Source organism: Citrus clementina, unplaced genomic scaffold (assembly GCF_000493195.1).
Source record: "Citrus clementina cultivar Clemenules unplaced genomic scaffold, Citrus_clementina_v1.0 scaffold_9, whole genome shotgun sequence".
Lineage (NCBI taxonomy): Eukaryota > Viridiplantae > Streptophyta > Magnoliopsida > Sapindales > Rutaceae > Citrus > Citrus x clementina.
Window position 1 is genome coordinate 21,705,687 of NW_006261964.1, and position 9,903 is coordinate 21,715,589.

Below are 9,903 nucleotides of genomic sequence, written 5' to 3' on the forward strand. Positions count from 1 at the left end.
TGATTTAATCAAATTCTATTTTTAATTTTATAAATTAAATTATTTTCTATTTAATTTTATACATGTTTTATATTTTGAAATTTTGATTTATTGTAGACAAACAAATAAATTTGGCACAATAAATTTTTAAGATCTTATTATAAGGCATGGTGAAATGGTATTTTGACTTATTGTAGACAAATTAAATTTTGGCACAATAAATACTTAATCCATCATAAAATTAAAGGGAAAATAATAATAATTTGTATAATTAATCTTTTGGGTAATAAATCTAAAAAAAATTGGCAAAAAGAATTTATTAAGTTTTATTTACTTTTAAGAGTGGATCCATAACCCTAACTAGTTCAATTCCATAGTTTTATTTAAATTAAGTTGTTTATATTCAAGTTTTAATTTCAATTTTTAGATAAAATAAAATAAACAAATTAAATTTTTTCTCTGTGGATCGACCTCGGACTCACCGAATTATAATATAACAAGACACTCTTATACTTGGAAGTTAAATATTACTTTTAAGTTATGTCAAGTTTTTAGCGCCGTTGCCGGAGAAAAGTTTTTTTTTTTATTTGGTTTGTTTTCCTGTTTTTTATTTTTTCTCTTATATGTAAAATTTCGTTTGCCCCCTTTTTCTTTTCTTAAATTCGTTTTTGTCCCCATATCTATCATAATTCTCGTTTCACCCCAACAATTCCCGTTTCTAGCCCAATCTTCTGGTAATTACATTCTAACCCCAACATCTTTCAGTTATTTCACTTTCAACCCAAATTGCTCAATTCTAAACTTTTAAAAATTATAGTTTGACCATAAAATTAAAAATAATTTGCAATAGAATCCCCAAATGAAATTCCTCGAAATAATCAAGACTTGAACATACTTTGGATATATTTGGACTTATTTTGGACTTAATTTGGACCAAACTAACTTTAACTACTAACTCTAATTACTAACTCTTAACTTACTAACTGCTAACTCCTAACTTTTTTTAATTTCAGTTATTTAATTTTCTGCATTTATTTTATTTCGTATTTATTTATTTATTTATTTTTGCTTTATTGGTGGGTTTAACCATTAAACTAACTACTGACTCTTAATTTTTATTTTCAGTTATTTAATTTTTATTTTTTTTGCTTTATTTTTTTTAATTGGTGGGTTCAACCACCATTTTTTTATTTTGCATTTATTTTACTTTGTTGGTGGGTTCAACCACTATTTTGTTCTGTTTCTTTTTCTTTCTTTTGCATTTATTTTATACTTAATTTATTGTTAATTGGTGGGTTCAACCACCAAAATTGTTATTTAATTTTCTTTTGTACACTTATATTATTTGCTTATTTATTTTATTTTATTTTATTTTGTTATCAATTTGTGTAAATATTATCTTTATAACATAACCATTGCATGAGACGTTGGTCTCGATCTTCAAGTGGCAGGTTAATTCGTAGATCTCAGTCTCCACCACCAATCATGGATGAGAATCAAGGCGAAAACGTTTTGGGCGAACTTAATCCTCAAATTGATCAGGGAGACAACCAATCTCAACATGAGCATGATCAAAATCAACCAAGGACTCTGAGAGACTACATGAATCCAACCAGAACCGGAGCACCGTCGTGTATAGTATTTCCTCCAGAATCATCTCGATTCAACTTTAAACTAGGTATTATCCAACTTTTACCAACATTTCATGGTTTAGAATATGAGAATCCGTACTTGCATCTAAGAGATTTTGAGGAAGTTTGTAATACATACACGGACCAAAATTGTAGCATGAACATAATTAGATTAAAGCTTTTTCCTTTTTCATTAAAAGATAAAGCTAAAACTTGGCTACAAAACCTTAGATCAGGATCAGTAAAAACTTGGAATAACATGCAAGAACAGTTTTTGAAAAAATTCTTTCCACCTCATAGAACAAATTCTTTTAAAAGGCAAATCACTTCTTTCACTCAAAAAAATGGAGAAACATTATACCAATGTTGGGATAGGTTTAAAGAGTTGCTTAATATATGCCCACATCATGGTTTTAAAACTTGGCGATTGGTCACTTACTTCTACGAGGGCTTAATACCCCAAAGTAGACAGGTTGTTGAAATGATGTGTAATAATGAATTTAAGGATAAAAATCCTGAAGATGCACTAGATTACCTTGACCAATTAGCTGAAAATGCACAACATTGGGATACTATTAGAACTTTTGAATTGACAAATAAGCAACAATCATCTCCATCTAGTGGAGGAATCCATAACCTTAGGGAAGATCATGATTTACAAGCAAAATTTGCATCCCTAGTTAGGAAAGTTGAAGCTTTGGAGCATAAAAAGAGTGATCAAGTAAAATATGTTCAAGAAATTGCATGTAACATATGTAATTCGAATGATCATTTCACTCAAGAGTGTCCCACTTTGCCTGCACTTAAAAAATGTCCAAATGATCAAGCTAATGTCAGTAACACTTTCAATAAACCAAACCCATATTCACAGACTTATAATCCTGGTTGGAGAAATCATCCGAATTTCAGTTGGAGGAATAATAATAATGCAAAAACTTCACAAGCACCACCTCCACAAAATTTTTAAGAAAAATCTGGAAGACACAATGCATTCATTCATCAGAAAGCAAGATGTTATTAACAATCAAAATGCACAAACTTTTTCTGATTTGAAAGATACTCTTGCTAAAATTGCTTCTGCACTCACCATTCAAGAAAAAGGAAAATTTTCAGCCCAACCACAACTAAATCTTAAAATTCAACAAAATCCACCCACAGACCAAGTCAAGTCAGTTATAACTCTTCGTAGTGGTAAGGTTGTTGATAGACCTATGCCTGGACCTTATGAAAATGATGAAAATTCAAAGGGTAAGGAAGGACTAAATGAACTTACACCTAGTGAAGAAATAATTGGTGTTCCACCTGAACCACCATTTCCGCATGCATTGAATAAACCAAGGAAATCAAACCACTCTTCTGAAATTTATGAAATCTTTAAGCAAGTGAAAGTTAACATTCCTCTATTAGATGCAATCAAGCAGGTTCCTTCATATGCCAAATTTTTAAAGGACTTGTGCACTGTTAAGAGGAAATTGAAGGTAAGAAAGAGTGCTTTCATGGCCGAACAGGTAAGTACAATTCTGTCTACTAATAATAAGTTGAAATATAAAGATCCTGGTTGTCTTACCATTTCTTGTATTATTGGTAACCACATAATTGAGCATGCTTTACTAGATCTTGGTGCTAGTGTTATTTTGCTTCCATATTCAGTTTATCTTCAACTTAATCTTGGTGAGTTAAAATCAACTTCAACTAAACTTTTGCTTGCCGATAGATCAGTTAAAGTACCAAAAGGAATAGTGGAAGATGTTTTAGTACAAGTTGATAAATTTATTTACCTTGTGGATTTTATTGTCTTGAAAACTGAACCTGTTGTGAATAATTACAAACCAATTCCTGTAATTTTAGGTCGACCATTTTTAGCAACTGCTAATACTTTGATTAATTGTAGAAATGGTTTAATGAATTTATCCTTTGGGAATATGACTTTGGAATTGAATGTTTTCAACATGTGCAGGCAACCTAATGAAGAAAATGAGAATGAAGATGATACTGATGAACAAAAGGAATTGTTTGAATCTTGTATCAAAGAAAATATTCAAAAAGGGGATTTTTCTGAACTTTCTAATGTTTGTTTAGTTAATTCAATTGAGTCAAATAAGCAACTTAAACTTGATATTTTTATTATAAATTCGTTGCTTGATTTTGTGCAGACTTCACAAAATTATGATGACGAGCCAAAATTTGAGGAGCTTGGAAGTATTGAAAAGACAGAACAACAAAAACCTTTGCCTGAAGGATTGAAATATGCTTTTCTTGGAGAAGAACAAACTTATCATGTTGTGATTTCGTCTACTTTAACAAGCGACCAAGAAGGTAAATTACTAACTATTCTTAAAAAGTATAAAAATTCAATTGGATAAACTTTAAATGATATTAAAGGCATTAATCCCTTAATATGCACACATAGAATTAATTTGGAAGAAAATGCTAAAACATGTCAACAACCTCAAAGAAGATTAAACCCACACATGAAAGAGATAGTCAAAACAGACGTCCTTTAATTGCTTGATGTGGGAATTATCTACCCTATTTCTGATAGTAAGTGGGTAAGTCCTACACAAGTAGTGCCTAAAAAGTCTGGAATCACTGTTGTTAAAAATGAAAAAGGTGAATTAATTCCAACACGAATTACATCTAGTTGGCGCATGTGCATTGATTATAGAAAATTAAATGAAGCCACTAGAAAATATCATTTTCCATTACCATTCCTTGACCAAATCTTAGAAAGAGTAGCAGGACATCCCTACTACTGTTTTTTATATGGATATTCGGGCTATTATCAAATTCTTATAGCACTTGAGGACTAAGAAAAGACCACATTTACATGTCCATTTGGAATATTTGTATTTAAAAGAATGTCATTCAGGCTTTGTAATGCTCCTGCAACATTTCAAAAATGTATGTTAAGCATTTTTTGTGATATGGTTGAACATTGTTTAAAGGTCTTTATGGATGATTTGACTGTGTTTGGGAATTCTTTTGATGATTGCCTTGATAATTTGGAGAAAGTTTTAAAAAGATGTGTTGAAAAAGAACTCGTGTTGAATTGGGAAAAATGTCACTACATGGTTACTTCTGGAATTGTTTTGGGTCATGTTGTTTCTATTAAAGAAATTGAAGTTAAGAAAGCAAAAATCGAAGTCATATCTAAATTGCCAAAACCAGAAACAGTTAGAGATGTGCGATTCTTTTTAGGACATGCAGGATTTTGTAGGAGGTTTATAAAAAAACTTTAGTGCCATATCTAAACCACTTTGTAACCTCTTATTAAAAGATGCACCATTTGAATGGAATGATGATTGCCAAAAATCTTTTGAAAAAATAATTTATCTTTTAACATCTGCACCTATTATGCAATCTCCCGATTGGTCTTTGCCATTTGAATTAATGTGTGATGCAAGTGATTTTGCTGTTGGTGCTGTTTTAGGACAAAGAATGGATGGTAAGCCTTTTGTGATTTATTATGCGAGTAAGACTTTGGATAGTGCTCAAATGAATTATTCTACAACTGAAAAAGAATTACTTGCTGTGGTATTTGCATTAAACAAATTTCGTTCATATTTGCTTGGCTCTAAATCTGTTGTGTTTACTGACCACACTGCTATGAGATATTTGATGAGTAAACATGATGCCAAACCGAGACTAATTCGTTGGATTTTGTTACTACAAGAATTTAACCTTACCATCAAAGATAAAAAGGGTGCTGAAAATGTTGTTGCTGATCATCTATCAAGACTCACATCCGAATTCTGCAATGATATAACACCCATAAATGATTCTTTCCCTGATGAATTTTTATTTTCTGTTACTTCAATGCCATGGTATGCTAATATTGTTAATTTTCTTGTTACAGGTAAAATGCCTTTGCAATGGAATGCTCAAGAGAAGAAGAAATTTTTTGTTGAAGTAAAGAAATTTTATTGGGATGACCCTTATTTGTTCAAATATTGTCCAGATCAAATTTTTCGGCGATGTATTCCTGATAATGAGGTAAGTAGTGTCATTAATTTTTGTCATTCTGAAGCATGTGGTGGTCACTTTTCTTCAAGAAAAACTACTGCTAAAATTTTACAGTGTGGATTTTATTGGCCTACAATGTTTAAAGACACATATGAATTCTGCAAAAGTTGCGAAAAATGTCAAAAATTGGGATCAATTACAAAAAGAAACATGATGCCCTTAAATCCCATACTTGAAATTGAAATATTTGACTGTTGGGGAATTAATTTCATGGGTCCATTTCCATCATCTTTTGGATTTGTGTATGTATTAGTTGCAGTTGATTATGTCTCAAAATGGATTGAAGTAATTTCTTGTCGAAATAATGATAGTAAAACTGTGATTAAATTTTTAAGAGAAAACATTTTAAGTCGATTTGGAATCCCTCGAGCTATTATCAGTGATGGAGGTAAGCATTTTTGTAATAAGTCATTTGAGTCTTTAATGAAGAAATATGGAATTACATATAAAATTGCTACCCCTTATCATCCTCAAACAAATGGTCAAGTTGAATTAGCAAATAGGGAGATAAAACAAATTTTGGAAAAAACGGTTAACCCAAACCGAAAAGATTGGTCTCTTAGACTTAATGATGCACTTTGGGCTTACCGTACTGCATTTAAAACATCATTAGGAATGTCACCCTATCGGTTAGTTTTTGGTAAACCTTGTCATTTACCTGTTGAACTTGAACATAAATCACTTTGGGCTATTAAAGCTTTTAATTCAAATTTGGATGATGCTGGTAATGTGCGAAAATTGCAATTGAATGAACTTGAGGAATTAAGGAATGATGCATATGAAAATTCAAGAATTATTAAGGCAAGAACAAAAGCATTTCATGATAAAAGATTTTTTCGAAAAACATTTGAGATTGGTCAAAAAGTGTTGCTTTATAATTATCGTCTTCATTTATTTCCAGGGAAGTTAAAGTCAAAATGGAGTGGCCCATTTGTTGTAAAAAATGTATATTCACATGGGGTCATAGAAATTGAGAATCCAAAGAATGGTGTCACATTTAAAGTTAATGGTCAAAGATTAAAATCATACCTGGAACATCACATATGTGACGAGGAACATCACCTATGTGACGAGGACACCGAAATTAATTTGGGTGACCCACCTGTTCTTGATTAAGTCTTTAATGATTTATTTTATTTTATTTTTATTTTTTTGTTTTACTATTATTTTACCGTTTCATTGTTTGATTTTTTTTCTTTTTCTCTAGATTGATGCACTGTACATAGTTTTTTTTAACATTTTTTTTCTTGTGTAAGCGTGTTTGTTTGACAGTTGTACATTCTTTCATCAATTTTCATTTTAAATCATGAGCACCTCAATGAGAAAATTCTTGTTTGCACATCTTAAAAGATTTATGCGTGTAAAATTTCACTTAAGAGGCTTGATACAAGCTGTAAATCACATCCACTTTGGGATCTGCAACCACCAAAATTCGTGTCCTATGTTGAGGATCTAGAGGGACAACTCAGAACAGTAGAGAGTGGCATATATGAATTTCAAATGGAGCTTGAGGTTAACTCAATGAGAGGACGAATGTAAGTTCATTTTCCTTTTATATTGTGTGCTTCTTTTTGCTCGCTTTCACACTTGATTTGATTTTGCAGATTTGATTTTGGTGTGTTTTGATTTATTTTCCCGTATAAATGGCGGATAATGGTACTCCATGACTTCTTAAGTCGGTATCTTCAGTTTCCCACAATAACTGAAACCCCAAAATCAAACATGGAAGAAATACAACATAAACTCCATAAGCATTTTCCCTGCCTCCCTCAGAATGCCCTTAGGAAAATTTACAAAGCTCGTTGTGAACGACTGCGTTTGTTAATGATCAATGGCATTCCTTCTGACATTCGTTGGTTAATTGAAGCAAAGGTCCGATTAGTTGGTGAGTTTTCTGGTCCATTTGTTTCTTACATGCCTGGTTTTGGTAAAAGTACGTTTGCTAAAAAAAGGAGAGCTAAACGACTTGGCTCAAAATGTCATAATTGTGTAAGACTTGGTTGCAAACGACCAGATTGTAAATCTTTAGGAATGGTTTCTGATACTCGTGAAGATAAAATTAAATTTGTTAAAGATGGCATGAGTAAAGAATCGTTGGATGATATCTTACGATCTCTTGAGACGCATCGAAGCGGATTTGTGCAACGTGAGATTTATAATTTGTGGATACTATTCTAAAAACAAAGTGCACAGTTTAGTCTTGGGAATCTGACTCAAAAAGACCCTGTTTGCCAGTTTATAAGAAAACTGGATGGGAAACCGATCCTCGACCCATAGAGGGCGTTCAAGCTGTTACTGGACGTAAAACCAGAGGAAGATGTGAGCCACAATCACAACTACCAGTAAATATCCTTTCACTTCACTGTTATTTTACTTTACTGTTATTTTATCATTTGCATTATTGCATTTAGCGATGTGATTTGTATTTAATAAATATTTGGTTTCTTTTGCTGTTTGCTTTTTCTATCATTATTTTCTTTTTACTGTTTGTTTTTGAATTATTGAGCCACGAGCTTTACTCGTCATTTGACAAATATGCCAACCCATTTACAGCTGTTTCTCATTATTTATGTTACCAATATCTTTAAATATGAGGTCATTTTTCAAACACTCACAACTTGTTTTTGAAAAATTAGTCCAATGGCAGCATCTTCGAGTAAACAATTCATAAATATTTGTATGCTTTCTGGGTTTCACTATGGAAAGTACAAAGAGTTCGTTCAGGCAGCTGTAGATCTTGGTCATGTCATAGCAGAGAGAAAACTGCATCTTGTATATGGAGGAGGTGAACGAGGGTTATCAAGACTTGTCTCAGAAGCCGTTTTTACTAGAGGAAGCCAAGTACTAGGCATTATTCCAAAAGCCATGAAACCGCTAGTGTGCATGTCTGGCCCACCAATTGGAGAAGAATTAGTGGTATCAAGTATGCAAGAGAGAATATCTGAAATGATGAATCATGCTGATGCTTTTATTTTCTTGCCAGGAGATCTTGCAACTTTTGAGGCACTAATTACATTTGCATCTTGGGCCCACTTAAACATTCATCAAAAACCCATCGGTTTGTTAAATGTTAATAATTTTTATGACGGCTTGCTAACTTTTATTAAGCATGCAATAAAGAATCATTTTGTTCCACATTCTGTAAAAAAACTCTTTATCTCTGCTTCTACTGCTAATGAGTTACTTGATCTTTTACAAACTTATACACCAGAGCCAGATCCAAAGACTTTTGTACTGAATTGGTCGACTAATTATGGTAGTGGTAACAGTAGCAGTAATAAGAAGTGCGATTTAGATTTAACTCTCCGTCTGTAAATATTTTCTGTTGTAGTGTTCATGTGCTGTCTTCTAAACTCTTTCTCTTTCCTTTTAAAACATTGAGGACAATGTCTTTTTCAGGTTGGGGGGAGGGAATAGTTGATAATTGTGGAATGTCTTAGTCCTGGTGATGTGTTTACAAAAAAAAAAAACAAACAAACAAACAAAATTTTTTTTTTCTGTAAAGACTAACTTAGGACAAATTTGAGTTGAAGATGGCAGGATATAGAGAATGTAGTACCTCTAGAAATACATCTTCTTAATCTTAAGGGTGTTGTTAAAAAAAATTTTGACTTTTTCTTCATCTTTGTTATCTGCTTTTGAGCTTCTGCATCAAGTTCAGGTGAGATCTCTTCTTCTTCTTCTTTTATTATTCTCTTTTATTATTATTATTATTATTTTTTTGCATATTTGTAAAATTATAAAATGTTAAGATAATGTTTAGATTAGGTTGTGGGGTGGGGATAATTGACGTATATTTTTAAATATGTGTGTTGTTTTTCTCTTTTCTCTTTTCTCTTTTCTTTTCTTTGTTAAAAAAAAATATTTTTGTTTTTTTGTCTAGGATGGCCGTGTAAAGAGTCACGACTTTTGAGACGCATCCTAATAGTCTTGTTGTATTATATTTTGATTTTGAGATTCATAGTAAGTTGTTTTTGTTCCCTTTTCTTTGAATTACACAAATTTGTGAACTCTCCACTTGGTTATTAAGTTATTTAATTGTTTACTCATTTAACAGGTATTATTGAATCATTCTTCACACACACATTATGACACATACTAGTGGGTTGTAAGTTAAAATTTTATAGCATTTAGTTCTTTTTATTTATTAGGAATAGTATCTAAGGTAGTAGAAAGTGTATATTTCCAAAAACAAAAAACAAAAAAAGAAGAAAAAAATGTTTTTAATTTTGTTATATCTAGAAACCTGAGTAATTAAGTCCGTAGGGGT

At 31.6% G+C, this 9,903-nt stretch overlaps 1 non-coding gene and 1 pseudogene across 1 annotated transcript; one reads left to right on the top strand and one right to left on the bottom strand.

Annotated features, from left to right (window-relative positions):
* Nucleotides 1–1,464: 1,464 nt before the first annotated feature.
* On the top strand, nt 1,465–7,910 carry LOC112099823 (annotated as a pseudogene).
* Nucleotides 1,916–2,024, bottom strand: LOC112101651. The gene has a single exon (XR_002907668.1). It is a non-coding gene; the product is annotated as a small nucleolar RNA R71 (small nucleolar RNA).
* Nucleotides 7,911–9,903: the final 1,993 nt, after the last annotated feature.